This window comes from Bos grunniens, chromosome 10 (assembly GCF_055505025.1).
Source record: "Bos grunniens cultivar Pamir isolate PY7600 chromosome 10, Bosgru_T2T1.0, whole genome shotgun sequence".
Lineage (NCBI taxonomy): Eukaryota > Metazoa > Chordata > Mammalia > Artiodactyla > Bovidae > Bos > Bos grunniens.
Genome location: NC_141174.1, coordinates 9779891 through 9794562, shown reverse-complemented (window position 1 = coordinate 9794562; position 14672 = coordinate 9779891). Strand labels below are relative to the sequence as shown.

The following is a 14672-nucleotide window of genomic DNA, read 5'->3' as shown; positions in this document are numbered from 1 at the left end:
ATTAATAAATTGTATGAAAATTAGTGAACCTTAAATATGTGTTATTTTACACAGTTTTCCACAACACTATTTTGTGTGTTCCAGTCCTCAGAATAATTATGTCCCAGATATTCATTCACAACATTGCTCTTTTCTTGTAAGGCATAGTTCAGTGGCCTGTGTCTAAGACTTTGTAATTCTGCTCTTTTTCTGAGCTCTTGTACTTGACTGACAGGCCAAGAGTTATAAGTCATCTAATGGATCTCAATGGAGATAAAAGGATTGTTGCATGCTTTCTTGAGTAGTGTAAAGAGAATGCACTATTGTCTATATGAAATACCAGTGAATCATGTGTGGGGTTGAAGCATGTTTTGTCCAGAGTTCACTGATTTGGACTTCATAATTATCTAATCATCTTATTTAGGAATGTATAGAATTCAAAGTTAGGAGGGCTGTAAATATTGTTTTATGGGTCTAAAATCAACATTAACTCAGTTTTGGGTCAAGTAGAACTAGTTGCCCAAAATGAGGTGCTAATTTATCTATTAGAAGAATCCATGCAATGGTAAGAAGGGATTTGAGGAATGTCTAGATTAGGAATTGAAGCGTGTCAACATAATTTGACAAAGTCTGAAGAAAGAAACATCATCCAAGACCAAGAGATCTTTTATTGTAGGGGACACAGTGAATTGATCCCTTAAAGAAGATATGAAACTAGTTAAACCATCAAAATGTAAAAGTTAAGAGAAAGCACAAATAGCATTACTCAAGCTGAGTTAGGAATTAAGTGTCCATCAAAACCCAGATGGCATATGACTGAGTTCTAGACTGTGGTATGTAAATACCATGCACCATTAACAGTCTTGATTTATAATCATCCATATGAACTCCGGAGAAAGCAATGGCACCCGACTCCAGTACTCTTGCCAGGAAAATCCCATGGACAGAGGAGCCTGGTAGGCTGCAGTCCATGGGGTCGCTAGGAGTTGGACACGACTGAGCGACTTCACTTTCACTTTTCACTTTCATGCATTGGAGGAGGAAATGGCAACCCACTCCAGAGTTCTTGCCTGGAGAATCCCAGGGACGGGGGAACCTGGTGGGCTGCCGTCTATGGGGTCACACAGAGTCAGACACAACTGAAGTGACTTAGCAGCAGCATATGAACTCCTCCTTACTTATTTTCATTATGACTGACTGGAATAAATAAAAACTATAGGAAAACTTTGGAAGACATATGTTGAAGATGGCAAAGCTTCCATCAACTTGTATCTTTGGATGATGTCATTAATAAAAATTTTCCTGACAACCTATTTACTTGCCCCATATTTTCACATGAACAATAAATAATATCCTATTGGCTGACACTATTTGTTAAAGGTGTTAGCTTTACCTTGATGAAAACAAAGTCTAAGAACAATATAGAGTAAAAATGAAGTCATTCGTAAACTTTATAGAGTCATGAATCCTAAGAACCTTTTGAAAGTTATGAAAACTTTTTTCTTAAAGTGCTTCCATTCAATATTCATGTAGCATTTTTGAAAATAATTTCCTGAAACTTATAAAGTACATGCCTGGATCTTAAAGATATTTAAGGTTTCTAAAGAATCTTAAAGTTCAGCCATGGAGTGAAAAAGTTGGCTTAAAGCTCAACATTCAGAAAACAAAGATCATGGCATCGGTCCCATCACTTCATGGGAAATAGATGGGAAAACAGTGGAAACAGTGTCAGACTTTATTTTTCTGGGCTCCAAAATCACTACAGATGGTGACTGCAGTCATGAAATTAAAAGACGGTTACTCCTTGGAAGGAAAGTTATGACCAAACTAGATAGCATATTCAAAAGCAGAGACATTACTTTGCCAACAAAGGTTCGTCTAGTCAAGGCTATGATTTTTCCTGTGGAAATTAGTTATATACATCCATGGAATTTAGTTATCAGGCAGGATGCCCAACCATTGGTGGTAGAGTTGGGAGACCTACAGGGTCAGTGTCCAGATTCTGAAAGTGAAAGTTAGTCACACAGTCATGCCCAACTATTTGCCACCCCATGGACTGTGATCCACCAGGCTCCTCTATCCATGGAATTCTCCAGGCAAGAATACTGAAGTGGGTTGCCATTTCCTTCTCCAGGGGATCTTCCCCACCCAAGGGTCAAACCCAAGTCTCAGCACTGCAGGCAGATTCTTTACCAAATGAGCCACTAGGGGAGCCCATGCAGATTCTTGAATTATATATTAAAAAAAAACCTAAAAAGTCTGTAATCCATTACCCTTATTGAGTAATTAATGCTGTATTACCCAGTATGGATTATAGATTATAATAATTATGTTATTATTGTTAATTAGGCCTTTCACTTGCAAGGAAGAAATACTCATGAAAATGATTGAAAGTTTTGAGAGTTGAAGAAGAAATACTTATGAAAAGGAATGAAAATTCTGAGGGTTGACAGTAAGGATATAGATGGCCTTAATGGAGGCTGAAATCTCAGCAATGACAGCAGATCTTGTGATGTCATGTGTTGGAAATTTGTTCTGAATTCAAGGCAGCTGAAATGCAAATTACAGTGCCTCTGTTTAGAAATAAAACTTTTTTTTTTCTCTTTCACTTAAGTTGCAGTACATCATGATGTCACTCCTTTAGTCCCCATTTGTCTGTTTGGCTCACTTTCAGTCAAATTCTCTTCCTTCTACTAATGCAATAGTTCTGCCTATGATAAGGCAAAAGGGCATTTGGTTGATCTAGTTATTTATAGTCATAGACTCTGGACATTTTTCCATACTAAACCATCACATAGGTTGTTGTGCTGTTTAAATTTTGATTGTAGTTGAATAGGTGGTACTGTGGTAGTACAAATATCTGAAACTTTGGAGAGAAGGCTATCAGTTCAGTTCAGTCACTCAGTCGTGTCCGACTCTTTGCGACCCCGTGAACCGCAGCATACCAGGCCTCCCTGTCCATCACCAACTCCTGGAGTTTACCCAAACTTATGTCCATCGAGTCGATGATGCCATCCAACCATCTCATCCTCTGTCATCCCCTTCTCCTCCTTCCCTCAATCTTTCCCAGCATCAGGGTCTTTTCAAATGAGTCAGCTCTTCGCATCAGGTGTCCAAAGTATTGGAGTTTCAGCTTCAACATCAGACCTTCCAATGAACACCCAGGACTGATCTCCTTTAGGATGGACTGGTTGGATCTCCTTGCAGTCCAAGGGACTTTCAAGACTTTTGTCCAACATCACAGTTCAAAAGCATCAATTCTTCGGTGCTCAGCTTTCTTCAGAATCCAACTCTCACATCCATACATGACCACTGGAAAAACCATAGCCTTGACTAGACGAAACTTTGTTGGCAAAGTAATGTCTCTGCTTTTGAATATGCTATCTAGGTTGGTCATAAGTTTCCTTCCAAGGAGTAAACATCTTTTAATTTCATGGCTGCAGTCACCATCTGCAGTGATTTTGGAGCCCCCAAAAATAGGGTCAGCCATTTCCCCATCTATCTGCCATGAAGTGATGGGGCCAGATGCCGTGATCTTAGTTTTCTGAATGTTGAGCTTTAAGCCAACTTTTTCACTCTCCTCTTTCACTTTCATCAAGAGGCTCTTTAGTTCTTCTTCACTTTCTGCCATAAGGGTGGTGTCATCTGCACATCTGAGGTTATTGATATTTCTCCCAGCAATCTTGATTCTAGCTTGTGCTTCCTCCAGCCCAGTGTTTCTCATGATGTACTCTGCATATAAGTTAAATAAGTAGGGTGCAATATACAGCCTTGATGTACTCCTTTTCCTATTTGGAACCAGTCTGTTGTTCCATGTCCGGTTCTAACTGTTGCTTCCTGACCTGCATACAGATTTCTCAAGAGGCAGGTCAGGTGGTCTGGTATTCCCATCTCTTGAAGAATTTTCCACAGTTTATTGTGATCCACACAGTCAAAGGCTTTGTCATAGTCAATAAAGCAGAAATAGATGTTTTTCTGGAACTCTGTTGCTTTTTCCATGATCCAGTGGATGTTGACAATTTGATCTCTGGTTCCTCTGCCTTTTCTAAAACCAGCTTGAACATTAGGAAGTTCACGGTCCACGTATTGCTGAAGCCTGGCTTGGAGAATTTTGAGCATTACTTTACTAGCATGTGAGATGAGTGCAATTGTGTGGTAGTTTGAGCATTCTTTGGCATTGCCTTTCTTTGGGATTGGAATGAAAAGTGACCTTTTCCAGTCCTGTGGCCACTGCTGAGTTTTCCATATTTGCTGGCATATTGAGTACAGCACTTTCACAGCATCGTCTTTCCGGATTTGAAATAGCTTGAATGGAATTCCATCACCTCCACTAGCTTTGTTCGTAGTGATGCTTTCTAAGACCCACCTGACTCACATTTCAGGATGTCTGGCTCTAGGTGAGTGACCACACACCATTGTGATTATCTGGGTCGTGAAGATCTTTTTTGTATAGTTCTTCTGTGTATTCTTGCCATCTCTTCTTAATATCTTCTGCTTCTGTTAGGTCCCTGCCATTTCTGTCCTTTATTGAGCCCATCGATAACATCATGTAAAATAGAATTTGTCCTCCAGGTTTTGAAGAAGAGCCTACAAGACTTCTGACAGAAGAAACTGAATGAGAAGCTTCCTAAAGATTAGAAGGTAACATAATTTTGGCTAGTATGACATTTCTCTATTATGAATGTGGTGGTAAACCCACTCTCTGGTAAAATAAAGAGTTCTGATTTGTAGTGCTTACCAATTTCCATGTGTAAATATTCTCACCTTAGCTAATGTCAACTTCTTCTAGTTTTAAAACTGGCTTGAAAGTGAAAGTTGCTCAGTCATGTCCAGCTATTTGTAACACCATGGTCTGTACAGTCCATGGAATTCTCCAGGCCAGGATACTGGAGTGGGTAGCCTTTCTCTTCTCCAGGGGATCTTCCCAACCCAGGGATAAAACCCAGGTCTCTGGCATTGCAGGTGGATTCTTTACTAGCTGAACCACAAGGGAAGCTCAAGAATACTGAAGTGGGTAGCCTATCCTTTCTCCAGTGGATCTTCCTGACCCAGGAATTGAACCAGGGTCTCCTGCATTGCTGGCAGATTCTTTACCAACTGAGCTATCAGGGAAGCCAAACTGGCTTAAAAAATCCTAAATTTTTACAATTGGCTCTTGTAAGCCAGAAGTTTCCAGCATCAACTTGTCACCAATATAAGAACTCACCCAGACTCACGTCCATTGAATGGGTAATGCCATCCAGCCATCTCATCCTCCGTCGTCCCCTTCTCCTCCTGCCCCCAATCCCTGCCAGCATCAGAGTCTTTTCCAGTAAGTCAACTCTTCGCATGAGGTGGCAAAAATATTGGAAAATACAAAGTCAAGGAAGCCAAATTAATACAAAGAGTCGGCTATGACTGAGTGATGGACACTATGTCACTATGTCAAGATTGGAATTAGTCAAACTGAGTATAAGAAGTTAAGGACTCCAAATGATTAAGGATGGGATGGTAGCACCAGAAAGTCTTTCAAAAGTAATTAAACTAAATTTTAGTCCTTGGCTTTGATATATTTGAAGGGCAGACCAATAGAAGCAAAGTAGTAGTTATTTGGACAGTCATTTCTATTGTTCAGCTTAACTCATATTAAAATGCTTAGCAGTAATAGTTTTGAATGATTAAATGGGTCTAAATATTAAGAAGGGTCTTAATTAACTGAATGGACTTGCTTAAGAAGCAGATGCTACCATTACATATACCATTGTCAAAAATACCTGCTCTTTGCCCTTAGGAATTACATTGTCTAACGCAAGGTCCCTGTTACCTTTCCAACAACCCAAAGTGTCCTCCGATGAAAGGATGTTTGAGGGAGCTGTAATTAGACTCGACAGGGGTTTAAGGTAGTGAAGACCTAACACTGATTTGGTTTTATATTTGCATTTATGATATATGCTTATACTTGATTTCCGTAACTGAGTCTGACAACTATATTGGAATATTAGCAAACTAGAAAGGAATGGCTTGCATGAAATATGACAATATGGTTCAGACCAGAGGGAGGTTTTCTGCATTGATGTGATATGGCACCTGAGGATCTGGTAACTGCTAGACTCAATACGACCATTAACTGAATGGGAAAGCATTTCACTCTTGAGATGAGCCTATCTGACTCATACGCTTGGCCCACGTACTTCCATCCTCTCTTTATTCACAACAGATTTGAAGCCTTGCAGTATACAGGCAATTGGGTTCGTATCATCTCAAGCCACACATTAACATTAGCTAACAATGTTAATGAATGCAGGGGAATTGTTGCTGTGAGATGAGAGTAATACTAGAGAGAACATGATGACTAAAGGAAGAAATGATAGAAGCTGGAGTAATTAAATGCAAACATTCAATTCCACATTTCTGTGAATGTATTATAAATACAAGGAATAACCAGTTTTTCTCCCTTCCTCTGTTTGGCCATCAGTTCAGTTAGTTGCTCAGTTGTGTCTGACTCTTCGTGACCCCATGAATCACAGCACGCCAGGCCTCGCTGTCCATCACCAAGTCCCGGAGTTCACTCAAACTCATGTCCATCTAGTCGGTGAAGCCATCCAGCCATCTCATCCTCTGTCGTCCCCTTCTCCTCCTGCCCCCAATCCCTACCAGCATCAGAATCTTTTCCAATAAGTCAACTCTTCGCATGAGGTGGCCAAAATATTGGAAAATACAAAGTCAAGGAAGCCAGATTAATAGCTTTTTCTTTTACTCCTTGCCTTTTATTTTGATTTGCTTGGTGCCTTTTTTCTTTTCATTGTTTGAACCATTCAAGTTTGGACTTCTGTAACTTTCATTTTAAGGCATTTTAATACAGGAATCAACCACTGTATTCTGTTTAAAGAAGACTTTTTATGATATGTAACTCTTGAGCTGGGATTTAAAATAATTATACAAATGTATTTAACTTTTTGAGAAGTTTTCTGAGGGCAGAGTTGCTGCAGAGTATCATTGTTAGTTGAAGGAAATGTGTATAAGCAAGGAAGGTGTTTGTTTCCTCCAGGGAAGCCGTGCCTGGAGAACAGAGTTCCAGTAGTTGTATTTTGGTAATTTGTAATCTAAATAATACTAAACTATCATTCTGAGATTTATTTCTGAAAGTTCCCATATCCTGACAGTTGCCTTCCACAAGACCATATCTTTTATAGAGTACTGCTTCATGACTGACAATTATAGTCCCTCTAAAAACACCTAAGAAAAGTCTAACCCCTATAAAAGTCTGAATCGTTCTCCAAATTATAGTTCAGTGCCAAACAATGTCATAATATACGTATTCAAATCACCAGGTATTCTTGTTAAAAGTGTAAGTTCCTCTAGGAATCCATTCATTGATAGAGACAGATAACTCATATTTTTAGCAAGAAGTCCATGGTTCTTAAGAATCCAACTGTATTTCCAGCCACAATTTAGAGATTAATTCTTAGATCTGAGACATCATTACCTATAGAAAGTCTTCCTTTACACAGCTTTCATCACTATATGGGCATAATTCCTAGGTATAATAATGTGGAATAAAGAAGTCGCAGAAAGTCTGTGCAGAAACCCAGGAACAGAAATATTCAACAATAGAAAACACCCATAAAGGAAATAGTGAAATTGCATATATACACACACACATATACATATATGGGTGTGTGTTAACATCAATAGTGTAAAAATAGATGGGTTTGATCTTCTGAACAGACAGCCATGGTAGTTATATTCTTCTGCATTTCCAGATATTAACTACGTAATGAGATTTACAGTGTTTGAAAGTCCATGTGGAATCTGGGGAAGTAAGAACAAGATTGGAAATGGGTGCTAGAGAAAGGAGCCATCTGGTTTAGTGAGCTCGTGCTCAGTCGCTCAGTCGTGATAGACTCTTGCGACTCCATGGACGGCAGCCCACCAGGCTCCTCTGTTCATGAGATTATCCAGGCAAGAATACTGGAGTCAGTTGCCACTTCCTCCTCTAGGGGATGATTTAGGGTATGGATGTCTAAATCTGAAGGCTCGGTGTTAATAATTTTTTAAAAATATTAAAGAAGAGTTTCATGCATTTGCATATTGGTGTTTTTTTAAAAGGGCTTTTGAAAACATTTCTAAAGAATATACCTAATCTGAATTTTCTGCAAGGTTTACTCCCACGTTCCAAATGTGCTCATGTTGAGGATTTTTTTTTTGCTTCATGATACTTTTATTTAATCCTTCAAAAGATCTTGTACAATAGATCTAGTGCAAGAGCATTCATGGATATTTGTGTATAAAATATTATTTTATTTTCTCATGTGATGGATTTTAATTACATGTACACACTCACATGAACTGCCATAATTATTTTGGGGATAAAGAAGGCATCCTCTGAAGCAGGACTCAAGCCCTTTGCGTTTTCATTTTTCCCTTGGACCTCACATAGGGTAGCAGACTTTTTTTTAACCAAATGGAATACGGGAAACTTTTGTGCATCTAATGTTTCAAATTCATAGGTTTCAGAACTATTTTTGAGACTGGATTCTGGACATCTGATGCTATACAAGGGATATGCAGAGTACAGCATGAGAAATGCTGGGCTGGAAGAAGCACAAGCTGGAATCAAGATTGCCAGGAGAAATATCGATAACCTCAGATATGCAGATAACACCACCCTTATGGCAGAAAGTGAAGAGGAACTCAAAAGCCTCTTGATGAAAGTGAAAGTGGAGAGTGAAAAAGTTGGCTTAAAGCTCAACATTCAGAAAATGAAGATCATGGCATCTGGTCCCATCACTTCATGGGAAATAGATGGGGAAACAGTGGAAACAGTGTTAGACTTTATTATTTTGGGCTCCAAAATCACTGCAGATGCTTACTCCTTGGAAGGAAAGTTATGACCAACCTAGATAGCATATTCAAAAGCAGAGACATTACTTTGCCAACAAAGGTTCATCTAGTCAAGGCTATGGTTTTTCCAGTAGTCATGTATGGATGTAAGAGTTGGACTGTGAAGAAAGCTGAGCGCTGAAGAATTGATGCTTTTGAACTGTGGTGTTGGAGAAGACTCTTTGAGAGTCTTAGACTGCAAAGAGATCCAACCAGTCCATCCTAAAGGAGACCAGTCCTGAGTGTTCATTGGAAGGACTGATGCTGAGGCTGAAACTCCAATACTTTGGCCACCTGATGTGAAGAGGTGACTCATTGGAAAAGACCCTGATGTTGGGAGGGATTGGGAGCAGGAGGAGAAGGGGACAACAGAGGATGAGATGGCTGGATGGCATCACTGACTCGATGCACATGAGTTTGGGTGAACTCCGGGAGTTGGTGATGGACAGGGAGGCCTGGCGTCCTGCGATTCATAAGGTCACAAAAATTTGGACACAACTGAGCGACTGAACTGAACTCAACTGAACTGAAGGGAAATAGAACAGTTATTATGTGTCCAACAGCATGGAACACACTGCTTTGTATAAAGTATTTATTATCCAGAATATAAAGGATGTTGGCAAAGTTACTACCTGAGGGAACACAAGCAATTCATTAAAAAGATTCCTTTTTCATACTATTGAAAGTCTTCAGTGGAAGATTCACAGTAGAAAGAATAATTTAAGATGAGGCAGACCCGTGCTACAATTCTTGATGCCTTTTATATGATATGTGAAATTTGGCCAGTTACTGAACTCTTCTTGATCTCTGATTCCTCAAATATAAAATAAGAATAAACAGAATTACACAGGTGATTGAAAACAAACTAAAGTATGTGCCAGGGGAGAAAGTAATTCATAGATAAATATCTTTTGATGTGATAGATGACATTGATTGATTTTTAATTTAAAGTGAATTTGTGTTCCTAGGATAAACCTTTTAGATCATAATGCATTATTCTTTTTATATATTGCTGGATTTTATTTGCTATTATTTTATTAAGAATTTTTGCATTTATATTTATGAAGGATATCAGTCTGTAGTTTTCATATGTTGTCTTTGCCTGGCCTGGTTATCAGTGTAATATTGGCTTCATGGGGAGGGAGGAGGGAGGAGGGTTCAGGATGGGGAACACATGTATACCTGTGGCAGATTCATTTCGATATTTGGCAAAACCAATACAATATTGTAAAGTTTAAAAATAAAATAAAATTTAAAAAAATATCACAAATTAGTTTCTGTAGAAGCTTTGTCAGGATTGGCAGAATTTCTTCTTTAAGTAATAGACTTCACCAGTGAAGCTCTCTGAACCTTTATTTGGGGGGGAGAAGATTTTAAATAGCCAATGCTATTTATTCAATTGATTGAGTAGGATTCAACTTTTTTATTTTTCTTGAGTTAATATTTGTAATTTTGTATTAAAAAGAACTTATTTTCCATAAAGTAAAACTTTTTTTTTGGCATTAAGTGTTTATAATATTCCCTTTCTTTTTAATATCTGGAGTCTCTATATTGATATCCTCTTTTTCATTCCTAATATTGGTAATGTGTATTTCATTCATTTCTTCTTCTAGCTAAAGCTTTAGCTAGATATTTATTCTAGTTAAAGATTTCTCAGTTTTAGTGATCTTCTGAAAGGTTTAGCTTCTACTTTAAATGACTTCTTTTATCTTTAATCCTTTCTTTTCTATATTTCAAGTTCACATTTTTTTTTTTTTTTTTGTCATCTGAATGCTGCTATTAAATTTATCTAGTGATTTTTACCTTTTGTTATTGTATTTTCAGCTTTACAATTCCTATTTGGCTCTTTTTAAATTTTCTCTTGAGATCCCTATTTGCTTCTTATTATTAGCTTATTTCCTTTAATTCCTTGGACATTTTAAGAAAAATTTTGGAACATATTCATAGTGACTGCTTTGAAACATTTGTTTTAGCTAGCATATGTGACTCTTTTTTCTGATTATGTATCACATTTATTAATTTATCCACACATCTAGTAACTTTTGGTTGAAAGCTGGAGATTAGATGATACATTGTGGTGACTCTTAATTCTGTCTTATTCTTCTGAGGGTTGCTGTTTTATGCTTGTTGTTGTTGTTGTTGTTGTTCCGTCACTCAGTCGTATCCAACTCTTTGCCACCCCATGATTACAGTGCACCAGGCTTCCCTGTCCCTCACTATCTCTTGGAGTTTGCTCAAACTCATGTCCATTGAGTCAGTGATGATATCCAACCATCTCATTCTCTGTCGTCCCCTTCTGCTCCAACCTACTGTCTTTCCCAGCATCAGGGTCTTTTCCAATGAGTCAGCTCTTCCCATCTGGTGTCCTAGTTATTGGAGCTTCAACTTCAGCATCAGCCCTTTCAATGAATGCTTGTTTTAGTAGTTGATTAACTTTCCTGGTCTCCAAATGTAAAATCCTTTACCTTTGTGATGGGTTTACACTGTGAGACGTCTTTGCTCAATTTTCTTCAGCTTTTGTCCATAGAGGTCTACTCTGTGTCTGTGTAGTTCAGCAGTCAGCCAGTGATTTAGACAGAGACTATTCTCAGACACCAAAAGCCAATACATCTTTTATCCTGTGCCCTCATGAGCTGTGGAGTGAGGAATACATTTAAGACGCAGCAAATTTTCACATTTCTCCAAGGCTTGCATGCATAGTTTAGAAGTCACCCAGGGATATGTGTAGAGCTTATCTCAGCTTTCCTATGATTATCTTGATCCAAAACTCCTCTTTGGTTTCTAGTTGCTGTGCTTTAGCCTTAAACCAAATTTCTACCTCTGGGCACGTAAAGCTACAGCTTTCATCCTCTGAGTTGGAGATGGGGACAATCCAGCATGGAAAGATCATAAATCCACCTTTCTTAACCAGTGAAATAGTCATTCTTCACGAATAAACACCTCTCCATTTGTGACCTGCCTTGGTCATTTTTAGTTCTTGAAGTGATTATTTTGAATAATTTCAGTCCATTTTATACTTGTTTTCTGTTTAAGGGAATAAGCTTATTCTTTCATGATTTCATTGCTGGAAGGAGAGTTCTGATTTTGCTATTTAATATTATACCATTTTAAAAGTAGCTAGTTACTGCTGGGCATGTGTATGCTTAGTTGCTCAGTCATGTCCAACTCTTTGTGACCCCATCGACTGTAGCCTCCCAGGTAGCAGGGATTTATTAATGTTAACTACTTTAATTTTAACAGGAAGCACTGGATATGGCTATATGGTTAAAAAAAGACAACTTTCAGATAAGGAACAAAGGTGTAACACTGCTAGTTTGGAGATAAATAATGGAATGCTGCCATCAAAAAAGCCTTGGACTTTTGAATAAGGAGATTGAAAGCAACTGATCAAATATCCTCAAAATGTTTACTGAAGTGGGTATTGACAAAAGTTTTTTGTTGAGACATCAGTGACAAAAATTCTAGTGAAATGTTCTGTTACTTTATAGTCCTGCTCTTTGGCCAACTCTATATAATTTATGAAGTGGAACTTAATTAACCTCTTTTGAATATGATGTCCTGTTCCTGAGAATGGAGTTGTGCTGGGTTTTCAGGCATTGTCACTTGTGCAGCCAAGCTTTAATAAGACTTTGTTTCTGAGTCTCTGAAACATTTTCTATTCAATATTACAAAATACTTATTATTCAGTAAGACACAAAGCAGATTAAAATGGAGGGGTCCTTAGGAACAAATTACTTACACAAAGGGCATTAAGATACTTAAGACAGAAATTTCAGCCAAAGAAATATATGAATTAACAAAAGTCATTAAAGATTAAAAAAGATGAAGAAAACAACAGAAATGGCTCATGTTACTGCCTTAAGTTGCCACTAAGACAAATTCTATTTATAAAATTAAGTAACTTGCACAGTATAAAAGTATCATTCTTCAGTATCATCTGTTCTTATCATCTTCTTAGTGGTAGAGAGAAAAATTAATATGCAAGAGGACTTCTATAATGGTTAAAATTCAGAATAATGCAAATGCTGGCTAAAAAGTCATGTAGGGTGATCAAACCTTGCAACTTTACCATTTATTTTCCAGTTGGACATTACTGTTGATGATAAGACTGTTAACCATTAAAAAATTATTTTTATATATTTGGTCATGTCAATGACTAGTTCAATTTATTAAAAAAATTCTGAAATGAAGCAGAAAGTGCCTGGAGAGAGACAGAGAAGGAAAAGAGAAAGAGAATGATCAATGGGAATAGAAAGAGGCAAATGAATATGAAAATAATATTTAAATTATTTTTTACCTGACAAAATTGTAATGTAATAAAAAATTCAGCATAAAGTAAGAAAAAGAATCTACTCTTAAGAAAATTCTTTAAAAAAAATTATACCTTCCAATCTGTTATTTATTCTTCTGCAACATTTTATTTTTGTATTCACTCAAACAGATAAGGTAAGTTGAAGTGCAGAATGTATTATGAAAAAAATGTAATGAATGACTTTGTCTCATTTATCTGACAATAATGTTATAATTAGTAAAATCCCTATCACTTTCCATAGTTCTAATTAATTTGTTTCTGAGATTTCTTTCTCAGTAGTGTTCCTACGCATCTTTTTTTAGCATAATTTTGTACATTTGCTGTCTGTCCTTATAATGATCTTTAATTAGTGCTTCTTGGGTGGCAAAATTATTGATGAAAATTTTTACAATTCTGTGAAACTTGAGTTTATTGTTTCAATTTTTCATCTTTCCTTGTTTTTCTAAAGCCAAAGCCAATGATTTCTTCTAACATTATAAATACATTGCTCCAACTGTCCCTAAATCTGGAAATTTGAAAAAGACAATTCATCTAATTAATCTACAGGTATTAATAAAAATAAGATGAATTTGGTTAAACTTTTTGTTTGTTACACACAAGAAACAAAAATACTGATAACAAAAAAAATCAATTTACATTGTCATTTAGCATATTTGCTCAGGGCTTAATTTTCAAAAAAGTCATAAAAGTAGTTTTAGAAAAACAGAATTCTCCATCAACATATTAAATATGAAGATTTGTTTTGAATATGGATGAACTTTTCTTACAAGCAGTATATGATAAAGCCCAAGTAACTTTAGGAATCAGCAAACTAAAATGGACTGGAATGGGTGAATTTAACTGAGATGACCAGTATATCTACTACTGTGGGCAAGAATCTCTTAGAAGAAATGGAGTAGCCATAATAGTCAACAAAAGAGTCCAAAATGCAATACTTAAATGCAATCTCAAAAACGACAGAATGATCTCTGTTGATTTCCAAGGCAAACCATTCAATATCATGATATTCCAAGTCTGTGCCCCAACCAGTAATGCTGAAGAAGCTGAAGTTGAACAGTTCTATGAAGACCTTCTAGAATTAACACCCAAAAAAGATGTCTTTTTCATTATAGGGGACAGGAATGCAAAAGTAGGAAGTCAAGAAACAACTGGAGTAACAGGCAAATTTGACCTTGGTAGTACAGAATGAAGCAGGGCAAAGGCTAATAGAGTTTTGGCAAAAGAATACACTGGTCATAGCAAATACCCTCTTCCAACAACACAAGAGAAGACTCTACACATGGACATCACCAGATGGTCAATACTGAAATCAGATTGATTATATTCTTTGTATTCAAAAATGGAGAAGCTCGATACAGTCAGCAAAAACAAGACCAGGAGCTGACTGTGGCTCAGATCATGAACTCCTTATTTATAAATTCAGACTTAAATTGTAGAAAGTAGGGAAAGCCATTAGACTATTCAGGTATGACCTAAATAAAATCCCTTATGATTATATAGCGGAAGTGAGAAATAGATT

At 37.1% G+C, this 14672-nt stretch overlaps 1 long non-coding RNA gene across 1 annotated transcript in view; it reads left to right on the top strand.

Annotated features, from left to right (window-relative positions):
* Positions 1-4716, top strand: part of LOC147363898 (uncharacterized) — a 293279-nt gene extending 288563 nt beyond the window's left edge. Inside the window, exon 4 of the long non-coding RNA XR_015133900.1 lies at positions 4552-4716. This is a non-coding gene — a long non-coding RNA (uncharacterized LOC147363898). The remainder of the gene's footprint in view (positions 1-4551) is intronic.
* Positions 4717-14672: the final 9956 nt, after the last annotated feature.